The sequence below is a fragment of the Mastigoproctus giganteus genome, chromosome 8, assembly GCF_048544385.1.
Source record: "Mastigoproctus giganteus isolate SK-2022 chromosome 8, ASM4854438v1, whole genome shotgun sequence".
Taxonomy (NCBI): Eukaryota; Metazoa; Arthropoda; class Arachnida; order Uropygi; family Thelyphonidae; genus Mastigoproctus; species Mastigoproctus giganteus.
Window position 1 is genome coordinate 56,106,046 of NC_143582.1, and position 27,569 is coordinate 56,133,614.

Sequence of the window (27,569 nt, forward strand, 5' to 3'; positions counted from 1 at the left end):
TCATTAAATATAAAATCTTCGGATAAATCCTTAAACAGGAACAGTGGTTACCAAGTCAACCCGATCACAGAGTCAGTAGTTCTGTCATTGGACAAGCGCTGGCCACGTCATCATGCGTCACAGCCACAGACGTCAACAAACAATTAAACCTCGCGTCTCACGCACCTGGCAGTGCACATCTTCATTCCAACTGCCATTCATGTATTTTAATTCTGACGAAGGCTACCATATAGCCGAAAGCTCATATATTTCTGCTTTATCTGTACGCTCTGTGTTTAAGCTACAATAAATTCCTCAATGAATCCAGAGCGCGTAGGCCTGTTTCGTTATGTTCGTACTATTCTTGGCCAACCAGCATACGACATGGTCGTGAGACTACAAAAAGATTTTATCTTCATAGCCCGTAGTAGACAACACCTGAGGTTTGCGCATAGGTGCAAAGCTAATGAGATTATACCGAAAGGGTTTCGCTACAAACAACCGTTTTCTAATGAGCGCATGAGACGTGCCTGTCGGAACTTCGGCCTCAAAACCCTACGTATATGGATCGGCTGCCTCCATCATGACATACAACGTGCTTCAGCGAGCAAGGCAACCCTACTAGCCGACCTTAAGACTCTGATTCCCGATCCCGTTTACACCGATGTGGTCAACACTTTATGTCACCAGGCCATCAGAGAATCAGATCTTTATTGTACCCGACAGAAACGTAAGTTTTGTAATTTGATTAATGAATCCCGTCAATTGCGCAGCCAATGTAATACCCCTCTCACTAATTCCACGGACTTCGTATTGAACCTAAGCAGCAAACAGTTATCTGCGGACCAAGTAAACTTATTGACTCTTGGCATGACGTTTGCCGTTCTTCCTAAGCACCCGCCGATCACCGACATCGCCTTAGGTGTGGAAGCCAGCTTATCACGCCTCCCAGAAGATGTAGCCAACACAATCCGCTTGAAGACTGCAGCAGTTCTACACCGTGCTCGCCCCGTCTCTTCTAACCTCAACCGTACACAGTTCTCTGCCCTCAAGGCATTGAAACAGGATTCGTCCATCGTCATTCTACCGGCAGACAAAGGCCGCCGTACGGTTGTAATGGATCACACTGATTACATGGCGAAAGCGCTACTACTTTTACGGGATACTACTGTATACAAACCCCTGACCATCAACCCCAACAGAGTTTTAGAACGATGGGAATCAGAGGTGAATATCCTCGTCAACAGTTGGCTGAAACAAGGGAAGATCACACAGTCAACCCGTAATCACCTCCGTGCTTCCGGATGTCAGATCCCACGGTTTTACGGCCTACCGAAAGTGCACAAAGAAGACACACCACTGAGACCAATTGTATCCTGCTGTGGATCACCGACTTACGAGCTGTCTAAATTTGTCTCGAGACTTCTTTCTCCTCTGGTTGGCAAGACCACCCACACCGTTTCCAACAGTGTTGAATTCATAAAGAGGATTCGCACTGTATCCATCTCGCAGAATCAAGTTATGGCATCGTTCGACGTCATATCGCTCTTTACCTCCATCCCTGTGGAACTTGCCATTTCTTGTGCAAAACAACTCTTGGACAATGATAGAACCCTCAACGAAAGAACTGGTCTCACACCCGATGACATTTCCACCGCCCTCAGACTGTGCTTAACAGGGGGTGCGATCATATTTAATGACTCAGTCTACCAGCAGATACATGGCACGGCCATGGGTTCCCCGGTCAGCTCAGTCACAGCAAACATCGTGATGGAGGAGTTAGAGGGACGTGCGTTTGCACACGCACCTGATCACATCGCCTTTTGGTGTCGCTATGTTGACGATGTGTTCGTGGTCATCCCTAGAGACTCAGGTCAGCGACTTCTATCATACCTCAACTCACTATCGCCCTTCATAAAATTCACGATTGAGCTGGAGTCGAACAACTCTTTACCATACTTAGACACACTTGTCCGACGTGAAGGCACATACCTGAGGACTACAGTTTATCGTAAGCCCATGTGTGCTGGCCAGTTTACCAACTTCCGGACAGCACACGCGCGAGGCCACCTCCTCTCCACGGCCCGAACCTTGCTTACTCGCGCCTGGACACACTCCAGCTCCGCTGATGAAACACGCAAAGAGGTCACTAGGGTCAAAGTAGACCTTACGAGGTGTGGCTACCCCATTGACGTCCTCGACAGGTGTGATCTACAGACACGTGACATCGTGACGACCAGCTACAACACCAACAGTGACGAGCCATCCACAAGGGCATTCATCCCATACTACCCCAACCTGTCACAACAGATCGGCAGAATCCTGAGAACGCACGGAATAAAGTGCATCCGGCTCCCAGGCAGGAAACTGCGTTCTTTCATTTCCAACGTGAAAACACCTGTCCCCACCCTTCTGCAGAGCGGTTTAGTCTACCGCATCTCTTGCCGTGACTGCACTAGCTGCTACTTCGGAGAGACTGGACGTCGACTCGAGAAACGTCTCTCGGAGCACAAAAGAGCGATCCGTTTAGCGGATATAGAACACTCAGCTATCGCCGAACATGTCTGGACAACCCACCACGACATCGACCCACACCGCGATGTCGTGGTGGTAGACAGATCCCACCATTACCTAAAGCGTACCTGGTTGGAATCATTAAATATAAAATCTTCGGATAAATCCTTAAACAGGAACAGTGGTTACCAAGTCAACCCGATCACAGAGTCAGTAGTTCTGTCATTGGACAAGCGCTGGCCACGTCATCATGCGTCACAGCCACAGACGTCAACAAACAATTAAACCTCGCGTCTCACGCACCTGGCAGTGCACATCTTCATTCCAACTGCCATTCATGTATTTTAATTCTGACGAAGGCTACCATATAGCCGAAAGCTCATATATTTCTGCTTTATCTGTACGCTCTGTGTTTAAGCTACAATAAATTCCTCAATGAATCCAGAGCGCGTAGGCCTGTTTCGTTATGTTCGTACTATTCTTGGCCAACCAGCATACGACATGGTCGTGAGACTACAAAAAGATTTTATCTTCATAGCCCGTAGTAGACAACACCTGAGGTTTGCGCATAGGTGCAAAGCTAACGAGATTATACCGAAAGGGTTTCGCTACAAACAACCGTTTTCTAATGAGCGCATGAGACGTGCCTGTCGGAACTTCGGCCTCAAAACCCTACGTATATGGATCGGCTGCCTCCATCATGACATACAACGTGCTTCAGCGAGCAAGGCAACCCTACTAGCCGACCTTAAGACTCTGATTCCCGATCCCGTTTACACCGATGTGGTCAACACTTTATGTCACCAGGCCATCAGAGAATCAGATCTTTATTGTACCCGACAGAAACGTAAGTTTTGTAATTTGATTAATGAATCCCGTCAATTGCGCAGCCAATGTAATACCCCTCTCACTAATTCCACGGACTTCGTATTGAACCTAAGCAGCAAACAGTTATCTGCGGACCAAGTAAACTTATTGACTCTTGGCATGACGTTTGCCGTTCTTCCTAAGCACCCGCCGATCACCGACATCGCCTTAGGTGTGGAAGCCAGCTTATCACGCCTCCCAGAAGATGTAGCCAACACAATCCGCTTGAAGACTGCAGCAGTTCTACACCGTGCTCGCCCCGTCTCTTCTAACCTCAACCGTACACAGTTCTCTGCCCTCAAGGCATTGAAACAGGATTCGTCCATCGTCATTCTACCGGCAGACAAAGGCCGCCGTACGGTTGTAATGGATCACACTGATTACATGGCGAAAGCGCTACTACTTTTACGGGATACTACTGTATACAAACCCCTGACCATCAACCCCAACAGAGTTTTAGAACGATGGGAATCAGAGGTGAATATCCTCGTCAACAGTTGGCTGAAACAAGGGAAGATCACACAGTCAACCCGTAATCACCTCCGTGCTTCCGGATGTCAGATCCCACGGTTTTACGGCCTACCGAAAGTGCACAAAGAAGACACACCACTGAGACCAATTGTATCCTGCTGTGGATCACCGACTTACGAGCTGTCTAAATTTGTCTCGAGACTTCTTTCTCCTCTGGTTGGCAAGACCACCCACACCGTTTCCAACAGTGTTGAATTCATAAAGAGGATTCGCACTGTATCCATCTCGCAGAATCAAGTTATGGCATCGTTCGACGTCATATCGCTCTTTACCTCCATCCCTGTGGAACTTGCCATTTCTTGTGCAAAACAACTCTTGGACAATGATAGAACCCTCAACGAAAGAACTGGTCTCACACCCGATGACATTTCCACCGCCCTCAGACTGTGCTTAACAGGGGGTGCGATCATATTTAATGACTCAGTCTACCAGCAGATACATGGCACGGCCATGGGTTCCCCGGTCAGCTCAGTCACAGCAAACATCGTGATGGAGGAGTTAGAGGGACGTGCGTTTGCACACGCACCTGATCACATCGCCTTTTGGTGTCGCTATGTTGACGATGTGTTCGTGGTCATCCCTAGAGACTCAGGTCAGCGACTTCTATCATACCTCAACTCACTATCGCCCTTCATAAAATTCACGATTGAGCTGGAGTCGAACAACTCTTTACCATACTTAGACACACTTGTCCGACGTGAAGGCACATACCTGAGGACTACAGTTTATCGTAAGCCCATGTGTGCTGGCCAGTTTACCAACTTCCGGACAGCACACGCGCGAGGCCACCTCCTCTCCACGGCCCGAACCTTGCTTACTCGCGCCTGGACACACTCCAGCTCCGCTGATGAAACACGCAAAGAGGTCACTAGGGTCAAAGTAGACCTTACGAGGTGTGGCTACCCCATTGACGTCCTCGACAGGTGTGATCTACAGACACGTGACATCGTGACGACCAGCTACAACACCAACAGTGACGAGCCATCCACAAGGGCATTCATCCCATACTACCCCAACCTGTCACAACAGATCGGCAGAATCCTGAGAACGCACGGAATAAAGTGCATCCGGCTCCCAGGCAGGAAACTGCGTTCTTTCATTTCCAACGTGAAAACACCTGTCCCCACCCTTCTGCAGAGCGGTTTAGTCTACCGCATCTCTTGCCGTGACTGCACTAGCTGCTACTTCGGAGAGACTGGACGTCGACTCGAGAAACGTCTCTCGGAGCACAAAAGAGCGATCCGTTTAGCGGATATAGAACACTCAGCTATCGCCGAACATGTCTGGACAACCCACCACGACATCGACCCACACCGCGATGTCGTGGTGGTAGACAGATCCCACCATTACCTAAAGCGTACCTGGTTGGAATCATTAAATATAAAATCTTCGGATAAATCCTTAAACAGGAACAGTGGTTACCAAGTCAACCCGATCACAGAGTCAGTAGTTCTGTCATTGGACAAGCGCTGGCCACGTCATCATGCGTCACAGCCACAGACGTCAACAAACAATTAAACCTCGCGTCTCACGCACCTGGCAGTGCACATCTTCATTCCAACTGCCATTCATGTATTTTAATTCTGACGAAGGCTACCATATAGCCGAAAGCTCATATATTTCTGCTTTATCTGTACGCTCTGTGTTTAAGCTACAATAAATTCCTCGACTTTAACTGTGTTTCCTCCGTTAAGTTTTGCTTTTAGCAGGCTTCTGAGTCTCTGATGACATTTTCGGTCAGGCACTTCTTGATTTCCTTGTGTTCTAACAGCTGAGCCTGCATCATCCCTAGGTATTTGCAGGTCTCTCCTTCTGTCATAGCTGCAATCTCTTTACCAGTCAGCAGCTGGTAGTTTCGGCTGACTAATTTTCCCTGGTGCAGTGTGTGGGTCTTGCATTTGTCTAGGCCAATTTCCATCCTGATGTCCTTGCTGAATTCTTCCGTGATCAGGAGTAGTTGCTGGAGTTGCTTCTCGGTTGCCGCGTAGAGCTTGATGTCATCCGTGTACAACAGGTGAGTGAGGGTGTACAGGTTCTTTCTTCCATCTTTGAGGTTATATCCATACTTGCTGACTTTAAGCATGGTGGATAGGGGGTTGAGTGCTATATTTGAGACAGAACCACCGTGGGCTGAGAGCATCTTCCTGAAAGATTCCTCTTCTGATGGGGAGTGGCCTGGTTGTGATGTTCTCGACCTTAATGGTGGTACTCCGTTTCGCCATTGTTGCTCCTAGGACGTTTGTCACTATCATTTTTCACTATCTTCAGGGTCTCTATTAGCCAGCTATGCTACGGAGTCGAAGGCCTTCCGGTAATTGATGTAGGCCGTGTATAGGTTGCGGTGCTTCTTGTAGGCTTGCTCTATAACTGCGGCATCTGGTTAATTGCTCCTTGCATACTTTGCTCCTCCGCTTGCATCCTTTCTGCTGTTTGGCCATTATGTTCTGATTCTCTAAGTGGTTTGATATCTTCTTGGTTATGCAGCTGCTCAGGATCTTGTACATCTCTGGGAGGCAGGTGATTGGCCTGTATTTCGGCGGGTTTCTTGTATCTTCGTCTTTAGGATTCAGATATGTGACTCCTTCAGTGAGAAACTTCGGGATTGTCTCCAGTTGCCTTATCATTCGAGTGAACTGCTCTGCTAGATGCTTGTGTGTGCAAGTGAGCTTCTTGTACCAGTAGTTGTGGATGTTATCAATTACTGGGGCACGCCAGTTGTCGGTGTTCCTGACCGACTGTTTTACTTCTTCTTCACGAATCTCTCATCTCTTGTATGTCCTTGGTTTTCTTCCGTTCTGCTTCCATCCAGGGGGCTCTGCTCTAGATATTTCCCCAGAACTTCTCGATCGTCTTCTTCTCGGGTGGTCCGTTTCCTGCTTTCTCATCTTCTCCCAGTTTCCTGTAGAAGTCTCTTTGGTCCTCATCGAAGATTCTGTTGTTTATTTTCCTCTGGGAGCATTGGCGGACTAAGGAAAAATCGGGCCCTAGGCAATATTCCCATTTCTGGCCCCACCTAAGTTTGCCACATTTCAGAAATTGTAATGGAGGACACAGTTGAATGGGTTAAAAAAGGTCTTATATTGCTAAATATACATTTGAACTATTATTGAAGTTGCCAACTTAAATAAATAGTTCATACCAACATACAACAGAAACATTGATTAAGTAACTAAATCTACCTAATCAATGTACGACTAGCGCTATCTGGTGAATCATCGTGTATACCGCGCCAGGCGCGGTATACACGATGATTCACCAGATAGCGCAGCGTGCAAAGATGCTTTGATTGATGATGGGCGCGAAACAAGGGGATTATTATAAATTTATTTAAAATAAAACCGTTTTACGGGCCCCAAAAATTACGGGCCCTAGCCAGTTGCCTAGTCTGCCTAGGGAAAGTCCGCCCCTGTCTGGGAGCTCTCTTTGTATCGGCATAGTCTCTTGCTGAGTGCGAGGAGGTTCTGCTTCAGTGTGTCCAAGTATTATCCTATTCTCTGATTTCTGGTCTCATGTTTGCTGTGGGCGCTGTCTCTCTTCAGGATGCTCTTCATGTTCCCAGTCCGTTTCTTACATCTATTACCTTGTTGGTACTGGGTCAACTGACCTATCTTGACTCTTAATTCTCTTGTCTTCTGCTGAAGTCTTCTTTCCCAAGCTAGCGGTTCCTTCTGTTTTCGGTTCTTCTGCTGCTTGTCTCTCGTTTCCCTTCCATTAATCCTAGTGGTGGCTGTGTGGATAGCCTCCAGAGTTGCACCATTGTTGTCAAGTAATGTGGTATTATTTGCCGATTGAGGTGGTCTGTTATTCTCCACAGGATTTTATTTGGCCTCTGCTTAGGTATCATGTGGGATCTTGTGGGGTCCATTCCTTCGAATTCTGTTAGGGCCTTCTTCCACTCGTCTTCTATTCTGGATATCACGACTTCGTCTCTTTCCACTTCAGCTACTCTGGGTTGAAGAAGGAAACGGCTACCTACCTGATCGACATAGCAGTTCCCAACATCAGCAACCTCAAGAAAACATACGAGGAAAAGATGAGGAAGTACTCAGACCTAAGACAGGAAGTCAAAGATATGTGGCATGGAGGCTCTACGGCATGGTGTCATAAAGCTTCCATAAGAACCAGTGTATGGGGGGGGGGGGTGCTGCTTCTTAAATTTACATTAAATTGCCTTGGTTATAAGACATGTAGGCATAGATGGTAATAATAATAAGCAAGTTAAAAGTAGTACAAAACATTAACTGGACACTTACCATTAACAGACTTAGGCAAACTTGAAATTTTATTTAAAAATAAAATCTATTTTTCGGTTTTTATTTGTTGAAAACAGATTAATAACTTTTTCATTCAAGTTTTGTGCAGTGTTCAAATCGGCACTGCTCGTTCCGCAGTTCCTTTGACTCATTTTATCTCCTCTAAAAATGCTTATTGGCAACCTGCCAACTAGGCATTGACTCAACTACTGAGGCCAAAATGTGGAACTGCGTAGCGCACATTTCCACCTATAGTTAAACTTCAAAGTTGAAAACGATTTCGTGTTTTTATTCGTTTATTATTGAAATGATTATTGGAAATAGAGGATGAGTATACTATATGCGGACCTGTTAATAAAAATATTCATTGCGTTGCATTGTTCTTCACAAAATTTCATATAACTCCGTTGACTGTATATTTAGATTTAAAAAGCTGGGGATGCTGCAGTACCTACCAACGAGCCACCCCTGATGAGACTAGCAACAACAGGCCAGCCAGAGAACACTTACATGGAACTCCAGAAAGTCAAGATCCTGAACACCTGTGTGATAGAGTTCCTCGACCAATAGTAATAGTAATAATAATAGTAACAGGACACAACCAACCACCCCATGCACTTGGTACTATTGCCCGTCACGGGGGGGGGGAGAAATCCCATAAAAAGAGAAAAAGTTTTAATAATAATAATAATTTGGTGATATATACGCTCAGTTTAATAGTGAAATCAGTATTATCATTGACAGCATGATGCAGGAAGCAAATTTATACAGCACCACTAAGAAAATAAACACCTAATTTGCCCAATTCTGACAATAATTTGTCCAAACCTTTAAATTTATTTAAACTGGCCACTTCCACAACTAGATGTAAAATTTATTCCAGTGGTCAATTACTCTTTGTGTGAATGCAAATTACCATATTCTGCAAAACTGCTTTTTTTTTTTAATTTAAATTTATGTCCCCTTATATGTTTCGTCTCTGAGTAAGAGTAAAGATGCCGTCAGCATTTTAGTTTACTTAAGCCTTTTAAAACCATAACCACTTCAGTTGGGCTACCACGCGGATACCGATTTTCCAGAAAGTGCAATTTACATAACACCCCAGTCTTTCTTGGTAAGAATATCTTTTTGTGTCCACAGCTAATCTTGTTCATCATTGCACCGTTTCGAACAAATCTGTGTCCTTCTTAAGGTTTATAAATATGAAGTTTCCAAACCTGTATGCAGTATTCTAGATATGGCCTAACCATTGCCTTATGGGATGGGATAATCATCTCTTTGTCTGCTTATAAAGTTCCTGTATGTATATCATAATTGGCACAAGAGCCTTTAGGTAGAAAACGAAGTGTAACCGTAAAAAATTGGCTGGTTGTCAAAACTATCAACAGAGGGAGTGTTCAGTGAAATTATACATGAAAAATACTTTTTCACGACATTGTTTCCATTCCCGAATAAAGCGTTCAGCTCTCGTTGGAGGAGGGGAAATGAAACCGTTATTCTTAATGCTTATCATTATGTTCAAATCAACTAAGGTATAGTTGCTGTCTATTGCTGATATATCTGTATGAATCAATAATAGGCCATCAAATTTTCACATTTTTTTTCATGCTTTATTTTGTGTAATGTAGAGGCTCTGGAATAATGTCGAACTTTGCGGTACCGCGACCGGCCACGAAGAATGAAACTAATGATTTCAGCCCGAATGTCTGTGGTCAGTGTCAATGGCTCGCTAATATCCGATAACAGTTTTTGACACGATTAATACGAGGGTTTAGTGTCAAACAACGTTAACTACAAAATTGCATTTTTGTTTTGAGATAACTTTAGTTTTACTATACACAAATAACAATGCGTATCATGTTACACAGCTATATGTCTCTAGTACTTTACAAGTTAGCTTGGGCTACAAGCACATTTCCGGTAAACCAAGAAAATGTCAAATGACTTTTTCTTGGTTAATTACAAAAACGTTTATCACAAAATATTTTGTAGTTAACGTTGTTTGACACTAAACCCTCGAATAGGTCTTAGTTATACTCTGCATGAATGAGAGTTTTCTCCACCTCAGTTGCCTGGGGACATTACACTTTAAAAGTAAATTATAACAGTTTTCGACATTTTTAACATTAAACAAAATTACAGGATAAATTTAAACATTTAGTAAAATTAATAGCTATGCAAGTATAAAAAACGTTCATTTCAAAATAACTTTCTATAACATTAATAATAATTTAAAGAATGTAAAATTGTTGGTGGTTCATAGAATCAATAAATAAATTTCCTTTTATACTTTGAGCATCTTGATGCAGACACATGACGCTGGAAGAGTTTACAAATTCGTCCTGACTGTATACTTATTGAATTATTAAAAGCAGCCGGAATATTCAAGCCGAATTTTTATGGCAGCGTACGGGCTCGAACCCATAACATCCTTATTTATGGCTCGAACGGTAATAACTGGACCACAGCCATGAATTCAATCGCAGATCGATGATGCAGTCCCCACCGATACCAGAAGAACGAACCCTTGTGCCTCTGCTAAAAGTAAGCAAATGGAAAACCGATTCTTAAGCTGCCTAATATTCAGAAGTCCGAGCTCGACTGCTATGCATGAGGTAATTTTTTTCAAAAATTGCTATCCCCCTGTCCCCTTCTGAGTTGTTCTAGACCCCTCTGGGGGAGGTGGCGATCCAGAGTTTGAGTACCTTGGTGTATGGCTAACTATCAACATTGCTTATTTCAGTTATGATTTTTTCTTGGATTTTCTTGTGCATTTTTTATTTTCCTTGTCACAATTTCATTTCATAATTATTAGTTTGTCACAATTTCATATTATAACTGAATTGATAGCACTCTTTTTCTGTTTTATATTTTGTTTAAATAGCAACTTAAGTGCAAGCATGCGTAAGCCTCTTAAACTCAATCGTACAGAATCTATAGATATAGTCTTTCCCAAATGCAGTTCTTACATTGGTTTATTCCAATCGGTAAATTTGTTTATTCAGTTTTCGATTAGTTGTACTATATAGCCATATTTGAAGAAACAATGTTTAAAATATTTCATTTTTTAAAGATTAAGAAAGTAAACTTAATTTCTGTGAATTATATTCGTGAAATTATTTAACAAAATAAGTTTTATTAAACTCATATGGAATACAAACTTAATTTCTACACAACCAACTTACAGGTGACGTTTCAAGTTCTTACCGAATTCCAGGAGAAAGTAGCGATTTTATCCTGATGGTATTTCTATTTATTCTGAAAGCATGCGCCTCAGAGTTACCTTCTATTTTATTTTATTTTTAGATTCACTTTTTATGTTGGCGCGTATCTGTCCTTTCCGAAAATGTAGATAAATTTTTATCGTCCAATTACTGCGTAACTGCTGATGATGCAATCCCTTAGAGTAACAGAGAAATCCATTAATATCCAAGTGAAATACTACTCTGGAATCCCATGCCAAAATAATAATTTCCACCAGCATGGATTGTTGCTATCGATCTGCATGATGAGATCTTGCGTACATCACAGACCTGTTGGACAAATGAGCAGAATAGTCCAGAGAAAACCAGCCTGCTGCTGTTGACATTTCAGAGGTACGGGTATAATAGTCTTCTAGTTCTGAGTTTTGTTTTTTCTGCTTCCAGTTCATTGCTTAGAAGTATTTAAATGGTAAAAGAATTGCTCTAAAGGTAATAGGAATTTCTTGGAAGCATCAAATGGTGGCGAATTTTCTTTTTAGCCACTCGTTGCGTGTGATGGATGATAGCTCGTCCCTAAGAACTTCTCATCACTGAAGCAGCCAAAATTCAAAAGAACTTTGGCTGCTCCGGTGGTGAAAAGTTTTACTGTACTTAGGAGAAGGTAACAAGCTGGGATAGCGGTACAAGATGTAGCACAAGTTTGTAAATACAGTAGTTTCAATGTTTTATAAATGCAACATTATGCACTCAGGAATTTATTGTTGAGTTATACAATTTGTGCTTGGCTACACTGCCGAAAAAGTTTCGTTTTTTACTTTTTTAATCAGTGTAGACTGGAACTATTCTAAATTTGATTTCAAAGTTGGAGATAATGTAGCTGATTTTAGTCGTCTCTTGACTGTGTTTCCATTCTTTTCCTGCAGCGATAAGAATAACGTCTTTTCTCGTTTGACTAATGGAACTGTCATTAACGGAGTCACTGAGCAGATATTCAACTTAAAAAAAAAAGATTAAGGAGAATATATTTTTTATTCAGCAGAGTAATTTATTTATAAAATTTGATTTTAAATTAATCAGACATAGTGGATGAGTACAATGACTTTTAATGCAACTGCCTCTAAACAAATGGTATTTGTATTGACAACATTAATTAAACTGCATAATGCTTGTATTGATAAAAAGGTGCAAGAACTAAAAATGATATTTCCTCAGCTAAGAATGCTAACGGTAGGGCTAACAAACTCAGCAATTATACTCCAACCTTATCTTCAATACAAATCCGAGATGCATGTCAAGCCTCAGTTTCAGTGTCATAAAGCGAATGATGTAACATCATATCCGTTAAATACGTGTGATACGAATCATATGTACTAATAAAATAATATAAATGCATGCGATCCGACAATCTTATAACAATAAGAACTAGACTGATAGTTTTTGTAGTCAGTAACCTTATTATCTTGTGTCGCGCCCGACAGACGTTTTGTGGAGTCGGATATGTAGAAACCTTATAAAGTTAGGGATTAAAAAAAATCACCGACCCATAATTAATGATTTTTATCAATCGGGAATTGTGCACTGATGAATCGATCAAGCAGAAAATCGAGGTCAAACACTAGTGAGAATTTTCCTGAACAGAATATTAGTTGTGATATCTGCATACTTAAAACGAGATTTTATTCTCTGCAGTTCACATGCTGTAAGGTCCATGTACGATGCATGTTTAAAACTACCTAATGGCATTCTTCACATTCGTTTACAATCAAAAATCAAACAGCTTTCTTTATAATTCTGAAAATTTGAAATTCGTATTTTTTTCAGCGAAACGTGATTAACGAAATTAAGTTTAGTTGGGAAAGGACTTTAAGTGGTTTCTATCCATAAGGTAAATTATATATTGTATAATAATTATATAATAATAAATGACTCTATTATACCACATGAAATTATTAAAAAATAGGTTTAATTGAACTCATATAAAATACAAGCTCAATTTCTACACTAAATTGTTAGCAGGTGACGTTTCAGGATTCTTACCGAACCCCACCATCAGACCAAATGCTATGGGGGGAGGGTAAATAGAATGACCATTTAACAACTATGTAAAAACAAAATAGAAGGTAACTCTGAGGCGCATACTTTCTGAATAAATAGAAATGCCATCAGGATCGGACAAATTATGTTATTTTTCAACGTCGTGTCTATAAGTTTCATTTATTCTAAGTCTGTTTTTTTTATGTAAGATTAAAAAAAAAATATATGGGAGGACACTTCACATCGTACATCGCCCTCAGAACAGCTAAAGTAATTCCTCTTAAAAAGGCTTCAATAAGTTTCTTGCATTAACTGCGGAATTCAAACACGGACCATTGCAAATTGGCGATAGTAGAGTAGGATGCCAATAGTTCAAATAATTAATTAAATTATTAAATTTATTATTGCTAAGTACAAGTACTAGGAACAATAATACTCATCACGGCGATATGGCCAGGAGTTTTACATTAAGGTAGAAAATGATACATGTGATTAAAAACTGGGAAAAGGAAAAGTTACACAGGAAATTATGTTACACAAAATTAAAAAAACATATAAAAATTAAATTATAATAAATAGGAAAATAAAAATATTAATAATAATAAAAAATATATATGGACATCGTAGTACAAAATCAAGAACAATTAAAAACAATGGCAGGGAAGTGGAATCAAAATCAAACCATGGATTTTGATCAAACGCAGATGAGAAACAATTGTGGTTGCCGCTTAAAAACACAGAGCTGTAGTGATTGGAGAGGTGGATGGCTGGTGTCGATTAGTGCAAATAGTTCTTGTATCGCCATGCAGAGAGCAATAGTAAGGCTTAAAAAGCGAATTACTCTTTAAAATATTCCAAGTGTGGGCTTTTGATTTTGTTGCTTTCTTGCTTTTTCGTGCCATCTCGCAGATTAATGCATGTGATTAAAAACGTCAACACTTATGAATTTCGAAAACTTTTCGGAGTTCGCAAGTGCTGATGCTCCTTTGAAGGGATTATGTTTGTAAGTTTACTCTCCTTATTTCATTATGCCAGTGGGCTTGTATCTTAGTGGGTGTAAGGGTGCGTCTCCTTGGGCGGCGAGTCGAGCAAATGCACTGCTTAGGATGTGCTGCTTTGTCTTTTTCTTATTTTTATAATTTTATTTTATAATAGGCTATCTTGGTACTCAAGTAGTAGAACTCACCTTTCCAAGTATAGCTCTAATTGTTGCATTAATTTGCCTCATTAGTTTAGTGGTATATTTAATATTTCTTTTTTCTACAATGGTCTTGGAGAATAGTCACGCTTGTCTTTATAGTAAATATATTTATATTATGATTCTAATTATTCCTATTGGCCAATGCATTTCATTACCGGATACACTAGGAAAGCTTTTGATTCCTTAAAGACATATATAGAATATTGTGGTAGTAGTAAAAAAAAAAAAAAAAAAAAAAAAAAAACAATTGTTAAAGATTAAACCAAAAACTCTTTGATGCTGCTGAGAATCATTATTGATGAGGGTTAGATTTTTCTCCTCTAGGTTAACTAATGGTGTTGGATGGATAGGAGTAAGAGAAAGGGAGGGAGGGTGTAGACATGCGGCTCGATTACGAAAAACACTTAACGATAAAGTTAATTAGATTCAGGAATAAGAAGCACAAAATAAGATGTCATTTCCGGTTGCTCTGTACTATAGTACTCATGATTAATTACAGCGTTAAGCTCACCGCACGTGACCATGTCAGAACCTCGTGCTTGCTACCTGGCTTGTAATTAAACTTCTCCGCTACGACAGTGAGGATGTACATGGATTTGAAGTTGGGCATCCTCACATAAAAATTCATCGTGAGGATTGCATTCCAGTCATTTTCTAATTAAAGGACCGAACTCTGGTTCTTATCATGCTTAACGCCACCCTATTAACGCCACCCTGCTTGACGGATGTGCTAAATTAACATTCAATCCTGATTTATTCGCCCATTTCACAATACGATTAATTGAGACAACCCTTGTAAAGGGTGATATTGCTATGCTTCAGGCCAAGAGGCAATAGGTGTCAGTAATAAAAAGGTAGACAACAAAAATTAATGCTCCCAGTACCCGTGCTGTTCTAAGCCACCTGTGTACACTGCGTTATTAGGATCTAGTCAGGACAAGGAAGACAATCACTTTTATTGCTGTGGAACAAGCAAACTAATCACTCTATCCACACCTATTAATTATTGACCCATCGTATGTAGCGAATGCTAATTGATTATTCAACGTTAATTGATTCTACATCTACTCTAGTTTCCTTGATTACAATTCACCATAACTTTTGCACGAAGCCAAGTTTCATTTCAATTGATTTTTTGTGTTGAACAGGGGAGGACAATTTTTAATTGCCAAAAACAGTTAGCATCAAGGCCTGTTATGTTATGAACTTTGGCTAATCTTAATATAGCCGTGAATACTATAAAACTGATACGAATGATTTGGTCTACCTTATTTATTTATAACACATGGCAAACGAAGAATTTATATTTTGGGATATTATAATTATCATTATTTTCCAGTACCTTTCATTACGAAAACCTATATATAGATTTTGAGTTATATTGACGTGTTTGAAATATTAAGGAATATTTAAAGGAATACTGTGGTTTCATTTATTCTTAAAAGATTAAACTTTTAAAAAGAATCAAGATAACCTTGTAGAACAATACTCATGACCCTGGCGCCCACAGGTTCCGATAGATCAGATGTAGGCAGCTGACACAATAATGAATGAAGATTACGAAGTCTCTTCGGACCACAAAAAGAATTAAAGAGATAATAGGATTGTTCAACCAGCAAGTCCGAAATCTGGACAAACCCCTGTAATTCGTTTAACGCGCTTTAGCAGCACGCGGTTTTCGTTATTACGCGTTTTTAAAAATTTTAAAATTGTTATTATTATCGGTCGCTTTTCACGTAATAGAGAACGTCTCAGTTATTGCACTTTCGAGAAAGAACTAATTTCTTAGGAGTTGATTTTCGTTAATGGTCGCTAGCCACACGTGCGCAATGTGGTACACAGCGTAACCTCGTCTTTCCCTCTCTCAGAATTAGGGGTCAAAATTGAAAATTTTACAAAACGGAACGCTCGCTAGGGTTTACGTCAAATTTATTTAAATAAATAAATAAATAAAAATAATAATAATACGTGTAGAAGGCAGTTAACACATTTACAGGATACCAAAGTGTATAACGAACGTCGTTCCAGCGTCCGTCCGAGCCTTGCTCAGGAATCTTTGTGTGCGCATCTAAATCATGTTTATTCAAATTTTTTCTTGATTTCTTTGTGCCATCCATTGAAGTGATAAGCAATCAGTGATAACTAACCAGCAAAGAGTGCTTATCAGAGCAAAAATCCAAAAGGAAAGCATTTATAAGAAATGATGGTGCACATGCAAGAGGCGAGTGCGTTGTTGATATCGTGCTCTTGAATTATATTGAAATCATTAATTATATTGAATTCATTAAACTAATAAAAATAATAAAATAAAATTCTCCATTGCAGATATACAGGTATGCATAGTGCATAGTATGGCTACACATTATATAACGAATACGATCGATTCAAATAGCATAGCGTGTAAAACATGTCCTGACTTTTCTTAATGGTTAACGCAGAGGGAAGTAACACACACACACACACACACACACACACACACACACACACACACACACACACGCACGCACACACACACACACTTGATCATAGTTGGACCCGACGTGAGTGCTAAATACAGTTAATCGTATTCATTGTCGTAAAGGATGGGGATAGAATGGGCGAAGATATCCCACCTTCTATATTTCTTAAAATGGGCAATATATTGGGGTTAGTTGGCGAGAAGAAGGATATAGGTATCGGAAATTTCGACGAGGTTTCTTGTATGTTTTTTTTTTTTTTTTTCTTCTAACGTGAATGGCGAGTCAACACATTTTACAATTTTAAAGTTGCAATACATATTTCGTAAAACCTGACCAACTTTGCGCCAGTAATGTTTAAACCAGACAAGGCTTACATGTATAGAAAGTAGATTTTTTAAGCCAGCAATTGGGGGGTTTCTTTGAAGTTTCAGAACTGATATAAAACCACGCGGCAACCTTGGGCATATTTGAACCAGCTGTAGGTATAGGCGCTCTACTTTTTGAGTGGTGAAAGACGATTCACAGATTCTTTTTGACTAAGCAAGGAGTTTTAATTTCCTGTTTGATGTATTTATACATTTGTATATGAACTAATATACATCTGTAGTATATTAAATGTAGTATATGGATTAATTAATTTCATTGTTTTGTATTTTTTATTTTTTGTTTAATTCAGTGTACATATTTACTTTAACTGAAAAGTAAATTGAATATGACCGCTTCAGCTTCTTTCTTTTAAGACATCCAGAGCTGACCATCAGGATATCTGTGGGCCTAAGTACATTATGTGCTCAAGCAAGAGTCAGTCAAATCGCGCCAAATATTTTGCACTGCTTTTAAGAACGACTGAAAAGATATATTTGATAAACTATTTTGCATTTTTAATATGAAAGAAAATAGGAAAAGTCATTGCAACCAAAGGAAAGAAGGAAGTTTAATGATCATCAAGGAAAAGGGGAGAACAGTTATAATTACTGCCTGCTGAAATGCAGGAGGATTTTGTTTTCCTCTGTACTTGTGTGTATTTTTACGAGTGTCAACAAAAAAACAAGAATTTGAAAAAGGAATGCCTCCAGGGGATGTGATTTACCCGAATAAAAATCAGAATATATAAATTCAAATTTCATTGTAAAATTCCCCAAATCACCTGGAAAGTTACTTCATGAACGAGTTTTAATATGTTTCCTTAATAAAGCTTAACATGAAAATTTTAAGTTATATTAAGGAAATTTATTTGTTAAAAGGCATATCAACCTAACTTTCCTAATATGAAATATAACGAAACTTGGTAGATATTACCGGTAAATACAGACGGACCCGAGAACTCTATTCACAACAGCGTATTCCTTTTCCCTGCTGTACTCCCAGGAGCGAATTTGTTTAAATGCGAGATTTCATTGACACACATGCTGTATTGATCAGACGTTTTCTGAGCCTATCGACAGTCATTCTGAAATTAACAGAAATCAAACTGAATATAAAAGTGTTTCCAAGGAGATTTGCTCAGTTGGTCTAGTAGCTCTATTTTATGAGCATGCTGAAAGATCAACATTACAACATCCAAGCTTACGAAGCTACAGACAATTTGGTATCAGAAATAAAACCTTAGGAAGCATCCATTCGATTGCTCAAATGGCTATTCGACAGTGGCATAGGCTATTCGGACAGTTACATTCTCTCCTTTGCTGTATAAACTAGGTTGCATTCGATAAGTGTCATAAAAGACAACCATGTATTATAGTGGAATTGTAAATTGCTCAGTTGCTTGACAGCACTGAGGCTACTTCCAGATCCTAGTTTAGGTTCCGGTTGAAATTACTAGATGATAATTTAAATGTAATTGACTTATTTCCAGTATGTACCTTACTTTTAAATATAGTAGTTTTATTTGCTAATTAAATGCGAATTATTATTTCTAGCAAAATATTAGACAGCCAAACAAGTTCTTTAAAGTTAGTTGTTATTTTATGATAAGAAAGACTTCAAGCATTTGTTGGCCAGCCCAGTTTCTGATTCTCAATCCCACTGAGACTAAGATTCACGAATGCTGGGTTCATCACTCGTGAGCATATCCTAAATAGTTACGAAAAATGCGCTCATATATCAGGGAGCCCAGGGAATAAAAAGACCACTAGGATCAGACGAAAATTATGCCTATTCATCTCAAACAAAATTTGTAACATGCTAAAGAAAAGGGACAGACTTGCAAGAATTGCTAGAGCAACACGAAAGGAGGCAGATAAAAACAACTACACAACGTATAGAAACAGTCACCGACAGTATTCGGTCGGAGAAAAGGAAATATTATATATGTAGTTCCCAACTTAAAGGCAACAAACAAGTAAAAGTGGCCAGTCTTGGACAAGCTGCTACCTGGAAGGAAATCGAAATCACAGGGCTCCGTTGGAGATGTAGTTGAGAGCGAGGTACTCATTTCAGATGACTAGGAAAAAGCGCAGTCTTCTGTAATCACTTTATCTCAAGTGTGAATAACTTTTTTGAAGACGAATTCGACTCGAGAGAAAATGCAACGAGAGAATCTGTCAAGCACTCAATGAGGAGCTCTTTTTTTTCTCGCTCCGCTCTCAGATCAAGAGATTTTAGAAGCAGGACATCAATTAAAAGTAAAGGGAGCCCCTGGTTTTGATAAAATATCTCCTGCTATGCTGAAAACGGTCCTTAACTCAATTATAACACACTGCTGAAGTATATTTACAATCTTTCCTTTCAATCTGGTAAATTCCCGTCTCAATTCAAAAAAGCAGTCATTGTTACTGTTCCTGAGGGGAAACAAAAAAGCAGTCATTGTTACTGTTCCTAAGGGGAAACACTGCAACTCTATCAACAATTTTCGTCCAATAGCTCTACTCTCAGTTTTTGCAAAATTATTCGAAAAAAATCTTCACGGCAGACTCATCAGCTTCCTGGAAGCCAATCAGCTTATCCATCAACAACAGTACGCTTATCGTTCAAAAAGATCCACTGACCAGGCAATTGTTGACTTCTGCTCTAGGATCATGGATTGTCTTGAAAAGGGCCACTACGCAATAGCACTGTTTCTAGACCTATTGAAAGCTTTTGACTGCTGGTTGGTTGTGTTAGGGTTTAATGGTGCATGGACTACGTTGGTCATAATGCGCCTTTTTACTGCATAAATCATAAAATCCTACTCAACATGTTCAACAATCTTGGCTTGAGAGGAAAAGTTAACCTTCTCCTTGAAGACTACCTTACTGAGCGGCCATTTGTCGTAAAAACAAACCAGTCTTTTTCAAATATTTCTTAATTCTTCAGGGGAGTACCTCACGGCTCACTTCTCGGACCTATCCTATTTGTTCTTTACATTAATGAATTTCTCTCTCTTCTTCCATCTTCCCACCTAGTAACGTATGCCGATGACATTTCCATTCTGATCACTGATAAAGACTCTAACCAGCTTCAACTCAAAATATCTGCCTTGCTCTCTGTAATGCATGGTTGGTTTCAAAAGAATCAGCTTATACTAAACCCAGAAAAATCCAAATATATGGTGTTTAGGACGAAAAATAAACCATTAAATATTGATTTCGAAATAATATACAAAGGAAAACAACTCGAAAGGGTGAATGATACCAAGTTTCTGTGAATATGGCTAGATGATAAGCTGAGTTGGGACAAACAAATGATCACTTAGAGAAGAAGACTTCGTCACTAGCAGTAATACTCGCCCGAGTATCTGCCTGGGTGCCTCCTTCCCTTCTCAGACTAGTATTCCTTTCCTTAATACAGCCTCATCTCATGGGGTACTACCTGTCAAAAAAACCTTGCGAGAATCAATTCAATTGTCAATCGATGTGTTCGTTCAATATTAGGCCTTCCCTGGAATGCATCGGTGACTTCGAGATATAAGGAAGCAAAACTCTTTAGCATCTACCAACTGCTACAAAAAGCTGAGACGGTCTTTGTCTACAGTGCTTTGAAAACACCAATCCTCCACTCTTCAGTAGAAGAAGAAAATATAACATATATTATAAGCTTCTTATAATTATAAATTATAAACTTATAAAGCTAATATAGCTAATTATAAAGCTAATTATATAAAGCTAATTATAAACTTAATTATAGGCTTCTGAACTTATTCGTGTACTTGGACAAATCTGGCTTGGCCCTAAATCCGCAGAAGACTGTAATCATGGTGTACTCGCTCAAAACATCGCCTACGCTCGTACACCCGAAACTTAATGGCAAACCTATCCCAGTTGTTGAGACGCATAGAGACCTATGAGTAACATTTGATACGAAACTTACGTTCAACTCTCATATTGACCTGATTGTAAAGAAAATGAACTACTTACGTTGGGCAACAAAACAGCACCTCTTGCACGTGAAACAGACTGCAACAACCGCACGATATTTAAGAACCACAGTGTATTCAGCCATTTTGTATGGCGCTGAATTGTGGGCGTCAGCCACCCCTTCCCACATTAGGAGAATATATGCGAGTGAATTCTGGCTGCTGAAGTGGGCAAACCATAAGCACCACCTCCCTCAACAGTTAAGGACCACGCAGCTCTCTGAACAGCTTAAACTGCAGTGTTTACCAGACATCATTGCCTGGAAACGATTAATAACTACAATCAAAATGATGACTGGCACGATATCATCACCATGCTTCTGGCAGCTTTGTGAGTGGCACATCCCGCCATCTGCATTGAGAGGCACAAAATTCTTGAGAATGAAGACCAACAGACTGAAGATGGCCGACAGGTTTATACCCGCCAGTGCGTTAGAATCAATTCAGTGCCTAACACATATCGGAATTGACCTACTAAGGCTCATAGAAGATCCGAAATATAGAAAACAAACCGCAGTGTGGCTCGCTGAGGCTACTGTTGCCTAGTAGTTGTGCGAATTTCTGTCAAGAACTGTGTGTACGCAATTGTATATCTCGCACAAGTTGATCAGTGGATGTGATGTTAAGATGAACTTTTGTATTACAATTGCCAGGACTCTAGACAGAAATGTAGTGAAGAGTAATGTAGTTTAAATGTAATCTTTTCGTGTATATTTAACCTTTCTTGTATATTTTAGACATTCTTTTATTCGCATTTTATGGTAATCCCCTGGCATTGTCTGCCGTGAAGGGAATTTGTCACTTACCAATGTACACCTATATTTTAAATTTGGTAGGACAAATAAAGATTTATTTATTTATATAATTTAAGAATTCATTTCTTAAATTATATGTTATTTCTTCTTCTTGAACCTGAAGTTTCCGCTTTTTAGAAAAGCCATAGGTCAGAAAAATATAAAATACAGAGGCGCAAAAACCTGGAACAAACTTCCTGAAAATATCAAAAATGCCATTTCACTAAACCGGTTCAAGAAGCTCGTAACTGAACACATCACCAGGGATGTCTGATCTAAATCACCTTCCACTCAATTCCTGAACTTTGCATTCCAGTTTGGAAATTATGTAAACACGTTGAAGGAATAGCTGTCAAAAAGCTTGTAACACTCTAGGCAATTATTTCATCATAATTTTTCTTTTATATTTCTTATTATAAAAGTATTCACAATGTAATTATAAGTACTGTTGTAAACCACGTGACATATCTGGTTGGTTTTCAGAATCTTCTCTTCATTCTTATTTTTAAAGCTTCGTAACTTGTTATTCCGTTCCCACTTGCGCGTATCGTGTTACTTGCAATTTGTGTGTGCCGTGTTCTTTGTTATTGATTGCTCATCTTTTTACTGTTTTAAATTTTAATCCTCACCCACATATGTCAGTGAACAGAAATGTCAACTAGTTAGTATGTACATATTACAGTACGTATTAATTATTCCGATTATCACGTATATTCTTTCGATTTTTACATATCATTTAATTTTTGAATTGTAAGTCAATAAAGGATAAATTTGTGCTTAATATACTTTATTTTTATAGCCTATGGATAATATTCCTCCTATTTTCGCTAATTAGAATCGCTGTTTAATAGAATTAAAATTCAATTCACAAACGTGATCACAGTGACCGGTGTTTACTACACGTCGTATAGTGAACAGTACTTTACTATGGTGACATATGTTTCTGTAAAGGGCAGCACCTAGAACGTCTGTTAAACTCTGCCCCGCGTCTCTGTGAAGAACAGTATCACTACAAATGGGCCAGATATGTGTGCGACGTAGGTTTGTGTGTACAGTATTATACAAGTATGTGTGTTCTGTTGTTGTATCTGGCCGCTTGGCTACCCAGAAGCATCAGTCACGTGGACAGATGATTCTGGGTACTCGTCCACACTACGGGTGGGCCAGTCCCAGTAATGCACGTACTGGCTCAAAATCATGTTGCCAGCAGGTGGGCCAGGATCCTCTGGGGGGGGGAGGCATTCCTGAGGGACAGACAAAATAGAGAAAAAAAAATAAAAAAATAAATAAATAAAAAAAACCCACCTGTGGTGCAATGGAGAAAAAAAATACATAAAAAAATAATAATTATAATTAAAAAAATTTAAATAAATAAAAATAAGTCTGGAGTGCTGACTCCAAACAGAACGCAAGGATAAATAAAAAATTAAAAAATAAAAATAAAATTTTACCCGAGAGAGAGAGAGAGAGAGAGAGAGAGAGAGAATATTGGCATAGGTACACTAGAGAGAGAAAAAACGGAAAAATAAAAGAAAAAATAAATAGAAAAAATATAAAATAACATAGCTACACTTGAGGGAAATAATAAAAATAAAGGAAGAAGCAGAGGGAAAAAAACCCTTTATCTAATCCACTTCAGGGCCAATGCCAGGGGTGTTGACCACTCTATATGATCTCCTCCTTCGAGCAAAGACTTCCGTAGCAAAGTTGTGAAGAGCAGATAAACGTTCAGGGGTTAGGAGTAAGTGGTCTAATTGATTTTCAGATATTGGGATGGTGTTCATTAAACCTTACCTCAAATCTTCGCACAGAATGCAGTCAAAAAGGAGATGCCCCCAGTTTTCCTTGGCTCCGCAGTAGCACAGATCAGTCGTGCAGAGGCCTAATTTGTGCAGTTTTTCATTAAGAGAACCATGTCCTGTAACCAGGAAGGAAGTCTCCATGGTGAGGGAAAGCCAGGAATGGACAGAATTAGAGGATGTATGGTGAGTCCATCGTATCATGATTTGATTGACAATTGTAAAGCGTGGGCCCACTGTATTTTGAACTATTTACGTGAAACTTCGCATAATTGGGGCAGCTGCTTAATCGGGCCAAAATTCATTAGTCCTGATGTGTCTTAAATAATCGGAATCGACTGTATTATACTTATATATTTAATTTTTTATTCCGGGGTGTGCGCTAGTCTTTTAAGTAAAATAAAGGTGCGCGACCAAAAAAGTTAGGAGACCACTAGCTTAGAGAATGCAAAACTATATAGAGTTTTATCAAGTGTTCTATGAAATAATTAATTGATCACTCTTAGCAATTGATTGATAAGTAAATAACTATATTTACTTTTCCCTCCTATTAATCACAGAAAAAAATCATTTAATTTAAGGAAATAAGCGGAACATGCCTTAAATATAACACTGCATACATTAACTAACTTATATGTAAATAGGATATTTGTAATAAAATTTAGAATTTAAACGACACTGTTACTGTCTGTCAAGTATACTATAATTACACTATTATAAATAAATAAGTAAATAAATTCTTTATTGCTAATAAGTACAGGACATGTACTAGAGATAATAATACTCAACACGGCGACATGGCCAGGAGTTTTACATTATAAATGAGATTAATTGGCAAAAAAGGAAAAAATTACCGTTACATGGAAATTATGAGTTACAAACATGTAAATTGTAATAATGAAAAAATGAGGACTAAACGTCATATGGAGGAAATTATCCCAGTTCCACAGATGTAATCCACTCGAGGAGCATGACGGCATTTGTAGTCGGTAGCTAATTTCTGAAGGTCAACTCCAAGACGGAGCAGGGCCTGAATTTTGGGGAGTGCCTGGGCAGGTAGGAACCGACTACACAGTTTCAACCGGTTGTATTTGAGGATTAATGTGGGCTCTGACCTCAAGGATGGCGTAGGATTGTGCCACTGACAGAAATCCCAGATGTTTGGGGCGTTTATCATTATTCCACAACATAAACTGACAACTATTCTTTTTTTTTAAAAAACTGATTTACACAGCTATGCTTCAAATAATGCGAAAAATTGAAACATGCAGAATTCGCTAAAGTAATAAACAGCAGTTGGAACTGAAAATAACTGTTAAAATTTTTTATAAAGAATATTTAAATGCATCATTTTTATGGGTGAGTTATTAAACCGTGGTTGAGGTGTGTCTCTGTACACGAAGCTAGAGGTAATTGTTACTGATGTACTTTCACACATAGTTCCGGGTGTATGATGTCACGGATGGAGCTCACAAGATAGATATATAGCTTTAGTCTTAGTTCAAAATTTCCGTTTTAGTTGGGAATTTTTGTGATCAAGCAGGATGTTAAAAATCGCCTAACGTAAAGCTTTAATTTTGGTATGGTTTTTTTCCCCCCGACAAAATAAAGTATATGTATATATATCTTTATTGCATTCAGTGAATATATTCATGGATGCCTGATGCAATACCCATAACAGCGACAGTGCTAGGGGTTTAACATAAAATTAACCAATACAGGAAAAATTACATAAAACAAATATCGAAACATAAAACGTATAATTACATATATAAAATTATATATTAACATGGGAAATGAAAGAACATTTTTTTCATGCTACACACAGCACGATGAAAAGACGATGGCAGTCACTCAGCTGTTCCCTCATGATGCGTCTTCTGTAGGATTTATCCTTTATGAACCTTTTGTAGTCGGCATCCATCTCCTGGATGTCGTGGAACATCTCCATGAGCAGGAATCTGTCGCCTATCCTGAGACTCCACGCCACAGACTGCAGAGAGGGGAGGGGATCTTAAGGGTTTCAGAGGGATCCTCCAATTGCACTTCTGCCAAAAACTTGGCGTATTGATTTCACCTGTTATTATTTTAGTTGAGACGAGTAAGCGGAGGGCGAAGATCCGTTCCGTGACTTTTCTGTAATTAAGTAGTTTGGTAATATCTGAAGTGCGTGAGGGGTGGAAGTTTATACTTGAAGAGGACCCACCGAGGAAGCCAGCACACATCAGATGCAATGGGTTTTAGCGTGGTTTTTTTTTTTTTTTTTTTGCCATCAACTACGTCGTGGGATATTGTGTAGTTATAAAACAAAACGTTAGGGTAATATTATCTAATCCACGAAAAAAGTAAATCATTTTAAGAATAAAATTAATACTATCGCTATATTAAAGAATATATTTTATTCTGCACTTGAGACGTACATAAACTAGTAGACATTTTGTGAATACCTGCCATACACTGATGAAGAACTTTTAAGTTCTTCATCAGTGTGTGGAAGGTTATAGACTGAGAAAAATCCATTCACGTTGACTCTCCTTTGAATTATTTCTTTTTTCCATACAATTTGTGTATTTTAAAAAAAAATTCATAGATTAAATATATTTGTAATGTGTTACTGTTAGTTTTAGATAGTCCGTGCACGCTTAGCGTGTATTGTTATGTAAATCATGATGGTTACTAGATGTATCGTTATGTAGATCATGTGGTTACTAGGAAAACTGTGACGTAATATGGATGTTTATATACTAATCTAATTCTTCTGGCCCATGTAGACTTCGTAATAAATATATTAATTGATGTTATAAGATAAAATGTATATTTATTTTATGTTAATAAATAACTGTTCCGAGTATTACTGTTTTGCGCCTAACGCTTTTATCTCAGTCAAAAAAAGGGAGTTCAAATTTTGCATTTGGTAGATGCGTGTAAGCACTGAGCATAACGTCGTCTCAGAAATATTAGGAAAAGAACAATTTGGAGGTTGCTCTAAGTAACTGCATTTCTGTCTAATACTGCGTTTACTAATGCATCGATCTCAAATAGACACGCTTTTACTTGTAAGAGGGGGGCGCCTCCGTAGCCAGGTGGGCAGGAGCAGCAGTGCGTAGCACACGCTTTTTGATTAGACCGGGGTGCGAGGCCGTGACCACCAAATACGGAGGATGCGGAAATGTCAGGGAATGACCACCGCATATCCCCGGAGCAATATGGCCTTAGTTGCTAATGCTCCTAAATAACAACAACTTGGAAGAGGGGGGGGGGGTATGTGATTGTTACCTTCATTGTTATGTTAATGAATTGATAGACACTACAGTAGTGTATTACGTAGTAGTAGAAGTAGTGGCATGTGATGCAAGAAAGCAAGTGTATGAGCTTATGCAGCATCAGCCAAAAAAAAAAAAAAAAAAAAAATCACACCATTCCCTCCAAATGCCTATCCAGTTCCTCCTTAAATTTATTCAACCTATCAACTTCCACAACGACAGATGGAAGTTTGTTCCAGCAATTAACCACCCGCTGGCTAAAGGCAAATTTCCGCACATCTATTCTACATCTGTCCTTTCTTAATTTGAATTTATGCCCTCTTAGGTTAGTAATCTGAA